We start from the raw sequence: 16394 nt of genomic DNA on the forward strand, positions 1-16394 counted from the left end.
CTTTTCAGCATGAAAAAGAGAAGGGCACATTTGGGAGTCTCACAAGGTGTGGCTGAAATCCAAAACCACCTGAAGTGCTTCTTGTCTTATTCTCAAAATCTTTCATTTTTGTTACAGCAGTGGAGCTAAATCTGGATTGCGTGTACATGACAAGAATTTTTTGAACTGTATGAGTGCAAGTAATATTTTGAGGCTGGGGCTGCAATGCCAAGACTGGTACTATATTTCATTGTGGTTGTCCAGTAGAACAGATAGAGGTCTTTCAAGAATAGTGCATCTGCTAATAGGTGCAGTGAGTGCTTTGAATGATTAATCGACAGCTCTCGCAGTACAATTGAAATTTTGGAGGACTGTTTTTAGTATCAAAGGTAAATTTTGCTTCCTTATATTTTTAAGGATAGAAGATATTGAGTACTTTGTATTATTAAATTTCTCTTCAATAGAAATCCATGTTCCTTCATTTTCTTTGTATATGTTCCTTCATTTTCTTTATATAGCCATACAAAGTTTCTTGCTACAGGCTTTCAAAGGCCTGTGGAAGTCACTCTGTAATATTCTGTCCAATTAGTTTGAGCTTTTAATTTTCTTTAGTAGCGATTCAGATTTTCATATAACTGGGCGTAAGTAACAAGTGCAGCAAAACTGGGCTGCTGCTTACACAGAGGGGAAATGTTGCTTTCTGAGGTGTAGTTAGAGTGAATTTGCACTAAAATAAATTTTTCTTACTGAGATGCCTTCAATTTGATTAAAATGTAGATTTTTTACTGAAAAATCATACAGCCTTCTATTTCTGCTTTAAAAATGAAAGTCCTAGGAGTTCATCTAGTTTTAATGAAGGATATAATTTGGAAAAATGGCGATACCAAAAGCTGATACCTTTACAGAATTGGGAAGTTGTTACACTCTGGATTTTAAGCCATAAACTGCCCAGAGCAGTTACATTTTATTTAAGACTTTTTAAAAGCCTTATAGTTCCTTATAACATCGAGTTAGCATCCGGAGAAGGAGTCCCACACTCTTCTCTAAGAGGAATTCTTTTAATTTGGTGAGAAAAATAAGATATTTTGGGAAGAGGTTTTACAGGAGTAAAATACAACCAAGAAAAACTATTTCACTAAAACACTCCGCATAAAAACTCATTCCACAGAAAATACTCACTACAAACACTCAATATACTAGTTTTAGTAAAACACAATTCATTGATTTTAAGTTACCCACAAGAGAAGGAAAAGAGTAAAAGAAGGAAACAGATTAAAGTGTGAAGAAGGAGAGAAGAAAGAGAGAAGGAGAGAGAGGAAAGGAAAAATGGTTACTGACAAGATCTGATGGTTCACATGGTGCAGATTGCAGGAGAGAGGAGAGAGAGCATTTACATGGAGTCTCATGAATTTATACAGTTTGGTTTTCCCTCCCAGGCAGGATATCTGGTCAGTGCCTTCCAGGCCAGAGTGAGTTGTGCTGTAGCAGTCACAGGCTCCAGGGGTGTGATGTGGGCAGGCTACCAGGTAGGTCTGCTTTGACTGACAGCCCGGCTGCAGGGCCTTGCTGCTCTGCCATGTGCTCTGCATGGGCTGCAGGCCTTCCAGCTCTGCCATGTGCCCTCAGGGGGACTGGACCTCTTAGCTGCAGGCTATGTGTTCTGAGCAAGCCTTAGGTAATAAGCATGCCCTTGTAACCTGCCATGTAACCTGCAGGTCTAGGCCCAGTCCTTCCCCCCCCACACACAGTCACAGTGAGTTGGTTCCGACCCATATCAATAATTCAGCGAGGTTCGGATCCAGTATCTCACAGAAGTATGATACCCTCAGGTATCCTTTTGCTCTACAGTTTTGGTTAAAGTGTTCAGAGACAAACATTTTTCCATCCTTTTAAGTGTTTTCCCCCTTGAAAGTATGTATTTTTTGCAAGGATAAGTGGGGAAACTAGGAGTGCAAACCACAAAGTGTTTTGCTTGACCTTTGCCTTGCAACAGTGCAACAGGCAGACTACGTTGAATATGAAACAAAAAGCTTTGTAAGATTCTAATTGGAGAGACAGCGAAGTGTCAGAGATAGCTTTATTTCTGGGAAGAGGTTGGTATGATTTGCCTTCCATGCAGAAGTGTGCACTCTGTACTGCACAGGCTAAATGAGTCTTGCCTTCACTGATGCCCTGGGCAATTGGCATCAAGTAGCATCCAACTGAAGTGTTTTCCATCCATCATTACAGGTAGTATCAGTATCCCTACAGTTAGTAAAAGCAGGGAATTGTATTCTCTGAGAAAAAGAACCTCTTTTAAAAAGAAAATTACTGCAGATGCTGATTTGCAGACAATTCCAAGGTCATAGGATGAAGCTATTAATATATATTGACTACAAAGCACAAGTTATTTCTAAAATCAACCCTGACTAATTCTTACAGCTCTTTGAGCTGTAAGTTATGACTAGGAGATACCAGAATCATGAACTGCCCCAGGAGACACCAAGTGAGTAATCTTTTACTGAGTTTTGTGCCAAATGCATTTCATTGTTTTAACTTTCCTTTTCTTCCTCTTTAGCCTTTGTCTTTTTGCATTTAAAGGGCTTTGTATTTGGAAAAATGTTTACCTGAAAGATGATGTTCTTTGGTCTGATGATGTAAAAAGTGCAGTGAAGCTGTTCTTGGTAACCATGGTCCACAGTGTTGGAAGTAGCTGTGGAGCAGTGAATGAGAACGGTGAGCTGTTCAGTCATGCTTACACCAGAGCTGGTGAGTTCAGTGAGACCTAAGGCAGCAGCCACAGCTGGCCTGCAAAAACACCACTGTCTGCCTTTCCATCACTCTGACCTTGGAGTTGTTTGTCTGACCACAGAGAAGTCTTGGGTTTGGCATCTCAGGCATCAAAGGCAAATCACTGTTCATAGAAGGATTCTGGAAAGTCAAAAAATAAATAAGGGTGATTAAGGACAGAGTAAATGCTCCTCTGGTGAAGCTGCTGGAGTTACATCATGGCTAACCTTGGCAGACACTTTTGGGAAGCCTGTTAGTTATAAGAACAACAGAGGCAAGAGAAGGACTGCCAAATTCTGCCTGGTAAATGGGCAGGAAAAATCATTTGGGGTTTGTGGCCTTCATTTCCAGATGACGTACATTGCATTAAACAGCACAATAACTGTTTGTAATGCTCTTTATTGCTTGGCTTTTCCAATGCACAGGGAAGAGTCAGGCAGATTGTAACTCATTTCTTGTCAGAGGCACTATTACAAATGGTATCCCTGAAGCCTCTATCCCCTCTGAAAATGCAGGGGGACAAAGCTTGGCCTTGCCTGGGCCATCTTGCCTACACAGAATCATAGAATCAGCTGGGTTGGAAAAGACCTCTTGAGATCATCAAGTCCAACCCTTGATCCACTAACAGCGTGGTTACTAGACCATGGCACTAAGTGCCACATCCAGTCTCATCTTAAAAACCTTCAGAGACAGAGAATCTGCCATCTTAAGGAATTCTCAGCAGCACAACCAAACCAATTCAGAAGGCTAAGGCTGCAACAGGGAAAATTTCATTAAATGCTTTCCCAGCAAAATGCTATTTGTAAAACTTAACAGCCGTTGGTCACTTAGATGAATGGAGATTGTGGTTTCTGAACAAAACATGATGTCTTTTCTGCCTCTAATTGACACTTTGAATGTGTTCAGTAGATCAGTAGGTTAATTAAAAATATCCCAAAATAAACACCGAAGTGGAAGACATGCTAACTTGTTGCTGAAAGGAGCAAATGTACTTGAAAAAGAATTTCTTCACAGTTACGCTCTACCTGCTGCACTGTGAAGATGGAGGTGTGAAAGGCAGCTCTAACTAATAGCATTGTGACAACCATGACCCCTCTCCAGCTGGTTTTGGTGAGGAGACATTTTTGGATGATGTTTCTTGAGTTTTAAAAGCCTATTTTCTCTAGCCGCCTGATGACTGATTTCCAGGTATGGTTTGAATGTAGCATGGGAAGACTGCCTGGTTACTCAGGATGCTTTTGCTCCACCACCCCTGTGTCAATACAGATGTCTGACCCAGTGCACACTATCTTCTCCAGCACCTTGCAATTTTTACCTCATTGAGGATGCTATCTCCAATTCTGTCATGCTTTCAGTTTTGAAAGATGTGCCTCTCCAACCATCCTCAAAAATCCAGGAACTAATTTAAAAACATTATGCGCTAAAAGACCTTTGATGCTCTGTTGGGAGCAGTATAGCTTGGCCACTACTTAGTCATTTAGGAGTTCTTTCCTGTTCTTTGACTAAATCGTATAATGAGAAACTGAGAAGCCTAATAGGCATGTTGGAAAATTTTAGTGTGAGATGATACCAAAATACTGAAAAAAGAAACTTAAGCACTGCCTTGTGGAGTGGCAATTGTAGAGGTAGACTATACTCTGAGAGTTTTCAAGCTGCTCTGAATCTCTCAATCCTTTATGGGAAGGCTAGCCCAATTGAGAAAGACTTATTATTGCACAGTGGCTTTGATTTCACAGCCTGCTTTTTCCCAGCTATCACTGTATTCTCCAGCTGGAACTACCCATACGTCAGCAATTCTCTTTTTGCATTTTGCTACTTGCGTGGTGTATATGGTGTTATACCATGTTCCTCGTGCTGCACTGCATTACCTTAATGAACAAATAGAGTTTGTCCAGGTTGGGTTCAGTTTTGCTTTGTCTGGAAACCATGGTAAGTTCCTGTCTCCCAGAGATAATTAGGGGCTATGGGTGCTGTTCTCAGTTAAGGAATAAGTGGCCACAGCTTGAGAAAGCAACATGGTTCTACTCCGACTTTGATGCCATTCATTTTATGAGCATTTTGACTTCCTTACAGAGCAAATGCGGGCCATAAAAGCCAGAAGCTAACATGAAGCAACTTTTTTTTTTTGTAAAAGGCAACAATTTTCCAACATTTGATCTTACATCGGAAAGAACAAAATCAAGAAAACAGTAATTACTGACAAGATTTTTGAGTGCATCACTAAACATATACACTGCCAAGGCACAAGTTCTCCACTCCTAGAAAAGTTCAGACAAACCAGACAGGATGATTTGATCTTTTAGTTGCTCAGTACCCAGATGGTCTGTGTATAGATTGGGTGTGTGTGAGGGAGATACAACTGGATTCACTAAAATGGCACTGACTGTGTTTAGAGTATGAAAGCACTAGTTTATGCACCCGTTCATCCTGCTGAAATGGAGAACAACAGGTATTTCTGCCACACTTGCCACGTTTGCAATCTCCCTGGGCTATTTCGTTGCTCATCCCGCATTGCTTATATTTAGGTTATCTGGTACCAGCAGCAGTCTCTGTTTACTGTTTTCTTGTTACCCATATCTCTGTCTCCTAGTGAAGGGAAATAAAATTGTGAGGAATATCTCTAATTAAAATTTTGGAGATGGCTAAATAAAGTGAAACAAAGAACTTTATTAACAGCGCGCCGAGTGTGATGGACTCGTGACCATGTCCGGGCACACTCAGAATGGGAGGGACAAGCCTTTTTAAGGTCTCTTGGTTTACATAACCACTCCCTCGCTCCTCCCATGCCAGGCCTCTCTTTTCTTCTTTAAAAGGTGATCTTTGCCTTCTGGTGCAGTTCATTGGTTGTTCCCATCCACCTGTCAGATTGTTTCCCTGCCCCTGGCCGCATGGTCCCTTGGCAGTGAGCCCAAATTGGTCTTACTGCCTTACGTGCTTTCCAGTCTGCCTCCACTAGCAGCAGTAGGTAACATTAAGCAAAACAGCAAGAAGAGTAAGCAAAACAGTAAGCAGCAGTAGGTAACAGTGAACAGAATAGTGTGCAAACCCCCAGCTCCTGACCACAAAATGGTTCCTCAATCTCCCCAAACAAAATGACCTCCAGGTATCTCAACATGAGGTAACCATGGAAATCCCTGCTTGTAATAAAACCACCTTATTTATTTCCCACAAAATGCATAACATTTCTAGCATTTGGACTGGTGCTTGAGAAGTGCAGCTGCACTGATAGCTCTGAGCAGAAGCCTGAGCTTTAGCAACTCCTGAGTTCAAGACCTAAATTAGCCAGTAATTTCACAGTGTTTTTGTCTTTGCTGCCATTCAAGTGGGTGTTTACAGGTGAGGATGTTCATCAGGGGGAAATGTAGACTCAGCTCATGAATCTACAACCAGTAAACATATTTGTTTCTGTCCATAACTACATATGCCCTGAAGAAATTGCTTGTTTCCCCTTTTTGTTAGTACTAAATGCTTCTCTACTGGATAAATGGTGGTGAGGATTAAGGCAGTAGGTTGAGCCCTTTGCAGGGCATGTGACTGAGATGGCAGATATTCCTTACAGCCTCCCTGTGTTGTGTCATCCCATCCCATCCATGAGCCTGAGCGACTGCTGCCTTTCTGCCTTTGTTTGAAGTGAATGGTCTTTTGTGCAGCTGTTGGTTTTCTGCAGATGTTTCAAATTGCCAGCAATTCTGGTGATTTTCTGTATGTAAGAATTGTGAGGAATTAAACTGCATATTGAACTGCAACACCATGGATTTGTGATTAAATTCAGAAATTATAGTTTGGGAATTTTTCTATAAAAAAATATTTCTCGGATAGTTCAGTGCATCCTTGATGTCTGGCTTTTCCAAACAATGATGATTTTCAGCTCGTTATATTTATTTAACATTCAGCAGCACAGCTGAAGAGCCCTCTTTATGTTTCAGAAAGACACAGGTCTCTGGAAGCTGTAATTCCAAAAGATGTTTGGATTTGGGGTTTTTTTTCTACGAATTCTTATCCTATATACTGAATGAGTAGCAGTTCCTATGGCAGATCTTACATATCCCTAATGTGAAGATGAGATGTAAGTCTGAACTGTCTTTTGATTTAGGTCCCTGGATCAGCAAGATATGAGATCAGACAGCTGAGCCTGTGTGTGTGAATAGTCACTGTGAGGTCAGTGGTTAACTTCCATAAAGTACTTCACTAAAAAGAGGGTTTAGAAGCCCAGTGGAGTGCACAGCGTGCTCCTTCAGCAGCTGGTGGCAGCTGGGTCATCTGTGCAAAGTGTATCATCCTATGGGACATCTGCCCAGAGCTGCTGAGGTGACTCCCCACTTCCACCCCTTGATGCAAAGCTCCTTCAACAGATCCTGTGAAGAGCCTGTTCTACTCTGCCTGGAGGGATTCATGGGATACACAATCTTCTCAGAGATTCAGAAATGGACATGAAGGAATATGCTATGGAAGCTGTAGAGGGAATTTCCAATCTTTCTTAAATGGAGAAGCTTTTAATCTAATTTCCTTTGTTGTCTTTTTAACAGCTTAAAATAAAAAGCAGAACAAGAGTGAAAAATAAAACTTAAATTACTTCTTGGCAGCTCTGTTTCACTCACTGATGTTCTGCACATTTGTCAAAGCTCTTTGCAGCCTAGCATTTAAAAAATCCTCCTATTTAATGATAGCTGTTTTAAGTGCCTGCTAAAGTAGGTTTTCGGACTGCTACTTGTTTACCAAGTGTCTCGTTACAGGCCTGCTGCAGAAACGTGTTTGGGGAGGATAAGAGAGTCTCTCTTCTTAGGTGAAGCTCTCTGGCAGCAACATAACCCTCAGAAGAAGTGGATATGGTCTCACAGTAATTGCTCCTAGGGTTTGTAAAACAAATTATGGCTCGCTACAACACGAGAGCAGTGAAAGCTATGATGTCAGAGGCTGAAGACAAATCATTCCTTTGATGTAGATAATTTTTGGCTACAGAATTGCATTCAAGACTAGGATGCCACCATCGCTTTTATATATGCGTTTGTGCATGCACACTTTTTAAGTCCTGGTATAGAAAGAGATTGTGGCTGTCCCTGCCGTATCTTTACAGCTGAGTTATAAAACACTTTAAAATAGGGGTTTATAATGGAAACACTGACCGATCCTTAAATATGGTGATGCTAATAGGCACCACTGTAATAAATCCCATAAAGGTTTTAAAACATACATGTTTTTTTCTGGGAGAGGATAGACTGGCTGCTGCCTGAAGTGAAGCTTGTCATTTCTGTTCTTCAAGCCATTTGAATCTTCAATGGCATCTAAGAAGTCCTGGGTTTTATTTAACACTTCAGATGGTGCTGGTATGTAGCAAAACAATGTTTGATATCTAAAAGCTTTTAAAATTGCAATATAGGAATGGCAGCTCTTTTCAGAGCATGTAATTTTGCCTATGTATGTGTGATACAGTGCATAAAGTCTTTCCAGCTTCTTCATTAATTTTTTTTCCTGAAATAAATCCCAGTATGGAGCAACTGTTCTAGCTTTTTGTGTTCTAGGTACAATCACTACATCCGCTTTTGTTAAAATTGCTCCCATGATAAAACTACCTTCTTGTCATTATCTTTAGTCTTACTCATTTTCTTACAGATTTTAATAGGTTTCTGACTTTCCTGTTGGCAACAGTGGACAGAAGCACACTGCATCCTTTAGCACTGGCTGTAGCTAAAAGTTCTCACCCAAGCTCTTGTGAGCACTTTTTGAGTGATCCTTCCTTTTGCTAGCAAGAGGCAGCCAGCTTGAGATGGGAGCAGGGAAGCTGTGCAGCACAGCTGTGTAGCATCTCACAGTTGCTCTGGGGTGTTAAGTTTGTCCTTCACACTCAAGAAGGCAAAGCAGATTTGTAGTCTGAGTGCAGTGATAGGGTTTGGACTTGAGCTGTGATCCCAGGGTGTGACATACTTGCTCTGGAAAGCAGCACAAAGAGCAAATAGCAGCATTAAACACAGGAGTGCTACTGTTCTGTTGGACATTGCTGAGCCTTTCCTGGTGCTCACCACAGCAATCTTTCCTTTTTCTTGCCTAAGGTCTAGAAACAACATATTTTTTTCAGTGGTTGGTTGTTGCTGTTGTTGTGTTTCTTTTTTGTTCCCCACGGAACACATGGTTCCCTTGCACAGAGTCTCCTGGTATGTGCCAGCAGCCCACTGCAGCCTGGTGCCCCAAGTGAACCATGTAGGGGGAAAAATTGTGCAGTATGCCTGAGAAGGCTCAAAGACAAGGCAGGGAATGTTGCATGATCAGACTCTGGGGCCACACTTTCACAGGGAAGTGAAAAGGGACGAGGTTGCTTTGTGGTGAAGTGCTCAACTGGCTGCTGGTAGGAAGATGCTGAAAAGATGCTTTCAAATCGAAAGAGGAATAGGTTTAGATAAGTTACTAGGAAAAAACTGTGAGAGTGGTCAGGCACTGGAGCAGGTTGTCCATGGAAGTTGTGGATGCACCATCCTTGGAAAAGTTCAAGGCCAGAGCACCTCTAGTTGAAGGTGTCCCTGCCCATTGCTGGGGGGTTGGAATTATGTGACCTTCAAGGTTCCCTTCCAAACCAAACCACTTAAAATAATAATAATTGTAATTCCTTAGACAGAGAAAATGAGGTGACTTGCATTGTTTGTGTCTTCTGAGCTGTGGTGTGACCAAAGTTTATTATAACTTGGCAGTAGTAAGTCTGATTGAAGTAGAAGATTGCTTTCTGCTCTGACAGATGCAGTATCACACAATTCCTTTCATATCTTAAACAAGTACCTCCTGTCAATCTCCAAAGATCTTCCTAATTTCCAGCATGCACAAGAAGGCTCAGGAAAGGTAGGTGCTGTGTCAGTTGATGGGCAGCAGAGTAGGCAGCAGAGCAGCCTTCAAAACCTCAGGCCAGAGACATGAACTGCAGGCTGGAATGGAACAGTGCAGGGTGACACAAACACAGGTGCCCTCAGCTCATGATGGTGTCAGCTCTGTCCTTTCAATAAGCTAGACAGGGGCTCAGCTGCAGTATTTCCAGTTATGATTTCACATCTATATGCATGAGGAATTCCTTGGTGCAAATATTATGTGAGAACGTGTAGTCTGGGAGATAACCTAGACAGCCACTGCAAAGTCATCAGCTTCCTGAAAAGCTGCAGTTTGTGCATGGGCATCTAATATTGTGTGTTCTCCAAAAGAGTACCAGAACATGAAATTCAATATACTGAAGCTCCATGATCATATTTATTAGGGTTTTTTATTTTTCCCTCTAACCTGCCTTCCTTCTCCATCTGTCCAAGAAAGAGATGACTTTCTCAGTTTAGAGCCCTATTCTTCACTATAATGTGAGGTTCCCAAAGGGGACTCATTGCATGTGATTCAGGTGGCAACAAAAAGCAAAACCCGTGCAATGAATCTGCTCTTTACACAAGGCTGTACTTTTGTGAATGGTGGGAGTTTTCTTCTGTAAACTTCAGAACTGCAAATGACATTGAGAAACCTCCTGTTTGTGTCAGACTAATAAAAAGACAGCAGTGGTATATTACTTGAACAAATCACTCATTGTGAGCTGCTTTGTGGCTTCATGTGACAATTAATAATACCTGTACTGATGTTGTCAGGTTAATGTTTGTATTACGCTGGTATGTAAAAACCACAGCATGCGTCCAGGTCTCCTTGTGTCACCTGTGCCTCCAGAGTAGGCATGGGCCTTGGCACAGTAAGAATCCTTCCATGCAAAGCTATGTGACACTTCCCTGGTGGCTGCTTTTCTTTCTGAGTCTGATACCTTTCCAAGAAAGGATAATGGCTGCTACTGTGCAGTATATTCTGGTTAGTCAATCTATGTCTCCATTGCTCAGATAGTATCAGTCTGGTAGCATATGAACCTAAGATAAAAATTGCAAAAAATATAATCTATGTAGTAGCTGGAAGGAAAATTGTTATAAGTTTGTAATAGTTGTGGATTTCTTTACTGTCTTCCACAGAGCAGAAAAAAATTGGAGGGATCAGGAGCAGTAAGATGCTTAGCCTTCTGACACAGCTGGATAAAATCAGCTTTATCTGAACAGCATTTCTGTTAGCACTAGCTTTGTCATCCATGTGTTTTGGTTCCCCAACAGTGGGACAATGGATGAGTTGGATGCTTTTATTAACTTGTCTCAAAGTACCATGTAAAATTAATAAGCATAGAGAAAGAGTGCTTTCAATTCTTGAGAGAATTAAAGAGTGTCAGAGACAACGTGGACTTAAATATGTAATGGGAAGTAAGCTGCATTCAGGGATTTCTGTAATAAAGATAATGGAATCTAGAAATGCAAGAGGGTCAGTAAGCTTTTGTTTTCATGTTATCTGCTCTGTAGAAACTGCTCTAATGATGATACAAAACATTGGTATTCTATCATGTTTGCAACATGACTCAGGTATATTGATAGGAATGACCTCTGTCATGACCACATTCCCAGACTGTGCCCCTCTGAGATCTGTTGTTAAAATGCAGATTGGGAATTCAGTTTAAACACAGTCAGCTAAGTAAAACTAAGTGATACTTCTGATGAAGCTGTTCTGAGTGACTAGTTGGTCTTCTACACTCTTTCTGAGGGGGATCATATTAAAATCAATTGCCTCAAATATGGCTCATTTAGCTGAGGTAATTTCTTCAGCTGATCTTGACCAGTCTTTTCTCTCCTTACTGCCTTTTCAGAAAGACCAAGTTTAATCTCTTATCTATGGCAAGTTGTGTGGTCCTCTTGCCTCATACCAGAACTGACTGTAAGCATTATCTGCTATTGAGCAGAATTTTCTGAAATTGATGGCAAAAAAACACTATGGTTTGCTTGGTGGAGACTTTTAAATTAGCATAAATTAATTGTTTATTTTTGATTTTTCATAGCAGCCATCTGTAATCTACACAGCAAAATGCAGCTACTAAATATAGCATTGTAAACAAGAAACCTAAGGGAAGCTGAGGAATCTTATCTGTACACTCAAAATATTTTAAAGTCTATCATCCTGAAACATGTATTGTCATTCTGGATCCAAAAGTTTTCTGGTCAAGTCATGTGCAGAAGAAACTGTTCCCAACAGTTATCGTCACAGGTGCCTCAACTCTTTCCCAAAGGGCAACACAAGGGTGGTGCTACAAGTCTGTCCTCGGCAAGCAGAGGCTGCCTTTAGTGATGCCTACTGAACCAGGTAATGACAGATTGGAGGATTCCTACTGGTTATTTCATGCCTTTTTTTGCTGAAGTGAGTTCAGTTCTTAGGTGATCCCCCAGGAGTACTTTTTAAAATAGAGGACAGTCAGCCCAAAATTCAGCTCATAAGAGTTTCTAGGATGGGACAGAGATGTGACTCTGTCACTCACAGTTGTTATGCCCACTCCATACATGAAACAACAGCCAGGAGTCTTACAGGGATAGGAGGTTGATTTCACCCAAAAGATTTCCCTCACAGTAGGAACTCAACAAAAGAGCCAGTTCCAAAGACCCCTGGGCTGTGTGACTGGAAGAACATGTAGCTGTGCTTACTACGCTAATTCATGAGTGATACAAATTGTGCCCAGAAAGACCAAAGTCAACACAGACTGCTGAAACTTGTATTTAGGACTGGGGAAGTCTAACTGGTTTCATAAGTCATTGTTGCATGATAGCCACCAATGAGTGCAAGAAAATGAATAGCTCCTCTCTTTGACTCTGTAGATATGTGTCTGTTACGACCCGCCCCAGGAAAAAGGGGGGGGGGGGTGTAACCCAGGTTTTATCAATAATTCCCTTGGGGTGGATTAAAGTGAAACGACACTAAATAATCGGTGTCTGAAAACATATATTGACCAGGTTTATTTTAACAATTTTGTATCAACAGGTATGCTAGCATTTTAGGTGCTGTCATATAACAAGGCGAACCTTTCGGGGGAGGAGAAAAATGCATAGGGGAGAGAAAGACAGGGTAAGAGTAAGGGAGAGCAAGAAAAAAGAAAAGATGAGAGTGGTAAAAACATATATAGTCACCGCCCGCTGGATCCAGCGATGTAAAAAGCAATGGTCTTGATCCGCAGGCGGTGGGGGGAGAAGAAGAAAAGATACCCCCCAAACCCCCAAAGTCACCAGTCAATATCTATATCCTTCGCACCTCCTCCAAGGCGGGGAGTTGTTTTCATAGGGTGGTGTTCCACTTTTTGGTGCAGAGTTCATGTGGAAGGCGTGGTAAACTCGGCTCTTCCCGCCTTTTTGGGGCTTGACATCTTCTGCACTGGAGGAGGGGGGATGGGCCCAGTTGCCCATCAGAAAGTAGAGGTCTCTTAGAATGCATAAACCATTAACTGTTTCAGTCTCTGACAATGTCTCCGGTTATTCCAGCCAGACATCCCTGCAAGCACCTCCTCCACTGATATTCTTTTGGAGAGTGAGCAAAAAATATTTCATTTATAGCTACCACAAACATTGGTTGTAACTTTTTTGCATGTGTGATTGCAGCTTTTAAAAGAGTATTTGCAGTAGCTTTATTTAGCTTGGAGAGCAAGAGTGAAGTCATGCTCTTCAGCACAAACTACATAAAGTTGGCTTGCTCTGTGCATGCTCACATGATTACTTTGGTGCCCAAGTTCAACAGAGTAATGAATAATTATTTCCATATAATGTTTCCTTTATTTTCACATATTTCTATATGATCAAATGGGAAGGAAGAAACACTAAATTCACACTTACAGTAAATGAGCTGAATACAATACCTACATATGTGTAGCATTGAAAGAGAATGATCTTCATACATGAAATCTGAAAGATTTATCATCATTGTGCAGGACACATGCACAAAAGCAGATCAAATGCAACAGCTGGAGTCACTGGAGAGCTAGATAGGAATTTGGTCTGGGGAAAAAAAGTCAACAATGTGTATTATTCATCATTTGCCGTTTGCAGTTGAGGAAATGGAATACCCTCTGACACATCTGAAGAAATTTATGATTCATTGGAAGTAGTGAAAGAAGTATAAAGCCAAATAGTAATGACATCCCCTGGGGATGTCTTGCCACAGTCTTTTACATACCATTAGAGCCACTATAAATAGTTGTACTAAGATAAAAATCCTGGCAAATATTTGGCATTTAATGCTTGAGATATGAGACTATTCATTCTTTGAAGTCAAGAGATTTTAGTCTTGTCCAGCACCATAACAGTAAAAACTACTACCTTTATTTAAAAACCATTCAAATTCTCTTTCACCTTATACCCAGTCTCTTTTTGCTGGAGGTGCCCTGGGGATGAATAGCATTAACTACATCACCTCAGCTTTGTGGACTCGTTTTGTAGCAGGAGAGCCCCGTTAATTTACAGTGAGCATTGTGTGGGATTTGCTTTTGACCTGGAAGAATATTGCTTTAATTCACTTTCAGTGGCCACTACAAACAAAACCATTTCATAGAAATTGGCCAGATGGAATGAAATACTCGCTTAAAATATACTGGTTAAAAAAACCCAGTTATTATGACTATATATGGAAAAGCCATTATGGAAATGTAGTGAGCCAATCTGAGTAGCTGTTTTCCAAATATTACCTATACATTTAATTTTTGCATGCTAGCCTAAATGAGAAATTGTGTAACTTCCTAAACTGGAAATGGCAAATACTCCTGAGAGCATCGTTTTAACAAATGATAACTATGCAGCCATTCATGCCTAGACTTGTTCCTGCACAACCTGACATTTGTGACTGGTTTCTTCCTGCTGTTGCATTGCAGGTTCCTTGCTTTGCTTTGTAAACCAGGAATTCCACATGTTAGAGCATGGGTGGAAAAAAGAGGAAGAGGGTTTAGAGAACACTAAACCAAGAATTCACCTGCCATGGGTCTAAACCCCAGAAAGCACAAGCACTCAAACTATGTTTGCTATGGTCTATAAAATAGCACTCAAGACACTGGGGAATAGTTGGGCTCAGACAAAAATCAGTGGTATTGCAGAGGTAGTTTGGGTCTTGTGTTTTGTCCTTGGACAGTATTTTTGCTTTAAATTACCACAAATGAGAATGCTTGCAAACTGTCAAAAATTCATGCATAAAGGACATTTAAATTAGACTTTGTGCATGGTAACTAGGGGGCAAATGTAAAGCTGCTAAGTTACAAGTGCAAGTCAGTTCAGTCAAGAAACTGCATATAGCAAGTAATACAGAATAGTGCTGTAAAAAGAACAAGAACTACATGTCAGTGTGAAGTAGCTCCCTACAGTCGTAAAATGGTTGGGTCAAACAGACCAGAGATAAACTCAGCTTTTATGAGTTGAATTGTCATCCTCTTGCAGTTTAAACATGAAGTTCCTATATTTTTTAAATGCCTCTTTTCCAGATGTACAAGAACATGTACCTTATATTATTAATTAACATTAATATTATTAATATTAGACCTTACCATCACACCCCATCATTATTTTTTTCTCTATTCCATATGATTTTAGCAGCCATCTTCAAGAGTGAGGGTGCACACTTCAGCTAGCTTTAAAAACAAGGATTCCAAATTCCTGCACAGGACACAGTGCTGGGTTCCCATCATGGCAGTTTGGCCACAGAATTCATCAGCCATTTAAGCAAAGTTCAAATGCAGCTGGGCAATCTGCTTATAGCTCAGAGTAGGCACAGCTGAAGATCAGACATTCCTAGTTAGTTATTCCTAAGCATGCTGCAGGGCAGACACCTCTGTGTTTTGAATATGTACAGCTGACTAGTTGAAATGATTGATAAAATGCTCCTTTTTTACCCATTGCCACTGAAGTTTCCGCCACCTTCACATATGCCTGAAAACCTACTGACATCTCTGTCCTTTCAGAAGAGTATAACAATTTGGCATGTCTTGTCTACTCCCTTCTTTATTTTTTTCCTCCAAAAATTATAGGTACTTGTAATACACTGTGATGATTTCCCAGCTGCATGTCCCCTTTGCATAGTCTTTTATGTGATCCACTTGAAGTTATGTTGTCCATTATGTTCCTCATAGCCTTTCAACAGTTGAGATAACTTTTATTATGTGTTCCTGACAGCAGGATAACCCTTAATCTTCCTTGTAAAAGAGTTAATGTTTCTGAATAAGCCCAAGCTTCCATTTTCTTGCCCAGCTGGTTTTTCTGCTGTTGTACTGAGTTAGCAATTGTGATGAAGTTGCCTGCAGATTCCATTACCCCAGTCCCTTATGGGCTCTATGCCACATACATTGTCATGTATGCTAAAGATTTCCTAGGACAGAAAAGCATTAGAAGGTTTCTGCAGAGACTGTAAGTGAAAACATAGATGAAAGTGTAAAAGCAAGGTTGAAAGCACTCATTTAATCTCATCAAAATAAACATTTACAGCTTTTCTGACCTTTTCCTTTAGGTCATCTCAAGCCCTTCATCAAGGTCACTGTGATTTAAAATTTAGACCAACATTCCTTTTAGGCTGTTACATTAAAGTCCAGATGGGAGTGAATGTTCAGGCTCAATCTCAAATTTTCCACCAACTTCCAAATTCTTAAGCTGCAGACAATTGCAAGAAAGTTGGCTGCACATGACTATTTATGGATCCCATACAGGAACACTTTGTATGCAGTGGCTCTTGGTTACATAAGCTGTTAAATATTCAACAAGTGACAGGTATTTTACCTTAAAAGGTAATTTTTCGAACTCAGGAGGGGGTGTTACCCTCCC

Source organism: Pseudopipra pipra, chromosome Z, assembly GCF_036250125.1.
Source record: "Pseudopipra pipra isolate bDixPip1 chromosome Z, bDixPip1.hap1, whole genome shotgun sequence".
Taxonomy (NCBI): Eukaryota; Metazoa; Chordata; class Aves; order Passeriformes; family Pipridae; genus Pseudopipra; species Pseudopipra pipra.